At 36.2% G+C, this 1,013-nt stretch overlaps 1 protein-coding gene across 1 annotated transcript in view; it reads right to left on the bottom strand.

Annotated features, from left to right (window-relative positions):
• The window catches only part of slc45a2 (solute carrier family 45 member 2), a 44,703-nt gene that overhangs the window by 42,650 nt on the left and 1,040 nt on the right, over positions 1–1,013 (bottom strand). The gene's annotated exons all lie outside the window — the stretch shown is intronic.

Here is a 1,013-nt window from a genome sequence, read left to right as displayed (position 1 = left end):
TGATACATGACATCTCATTAGCCATGTCTCATTGATAATGGCAGCTAAACACTTCTGTAACAATCTATCAATATGCAGCGCTTTGCTTTGATACTGTTTTATAAATTCTATAACAACTTTTTAATACAAAGCCAACTGTTGTACAGAGTTTGTTGTTCATTTATTCAAACATAAGCATCAGAGAAATTTGGAAATGTTCAATATGTTTAAAAAATCAAAATGAATTGACGATTACATTCTACTAACCAGTGTACTTTGGTTTCCAAGCACAGTATACCCACTACAAAAATGTAGACTACACCACTGCCTCGAACCAATTTTATGTGATACAACTGAACAATGTTGAGAGTTATTGTGAACGAGTTGAATAAAGTTGGACTTATCTGACTGTTTTGTTTCACTTAATGCACCTTATAATCCAGTGCGCCTTATAGTCCAAAAAATACGGTAATAATTTGCAGCTTCTTGGCTTTATTTGGGATATGGTGCTAAAAACTATAATTTTATGTATGATATAATCCTCTTTGAAGTGTACTCACTGACCTCAGAGTTTAGTTTAAAATCAAAAATATTCAGGAGACAGACATTTCATCTTCTTTACTCTGCTGCCTGTCATCGTCACTCTCTGTCACAGTCCCTTTCACATAATAACACAAAGGCAAAAACAATATATACCTAAAAAATGTTTCTGAGTGTACTCTGATACATCACCCCAACATTTTTTTCAAAGTAAAGTTATTCACTGAAAGGCAATGGGATCTTGTTTGGACTCCAGCTCCAAGGATTTCTTACAGGCAATCGTTGAGTTAATTTTCTTAAAGGCAAAGCTGGACCCTTATCTGTCTTGTTTCTAAAATCTACCGACAAGCTAACACTCTGTTGAGAAGTTTTCCGTTCAGCTGTTTCCTTCCAGGAGTCATCACAGCGAGTCATCCTCCTCCATCTCACTCTGTCCTCACTCCAACTACCTCCATGTCCTCTCTAACTGCATCCATATAGCTCCTCTTTGGTCT

The sequence above is a fragment of the Nematolebias whitei genome, chromosome 18 (genome assembly GCF_014905685.2).
Source record: "Nematolebias whitei isolate Nwh7 chromosome 18, NemWhi1, whole genome shotgun sequence".
In the NCBI taxonomy this organism is placed as follows: domain Eukaryota; kingdom Metazoa; phylum Chordata; class Actinopteri; order Cyprinodontiformes; family Rivulidae; genus Nematolebias; species Nematolebias whitei.
The sequence above is the reverse complement of the archived record's forward strand: the minus strand, read 5'-3'. Positions and strand labels throughout refer to the sequence as shown.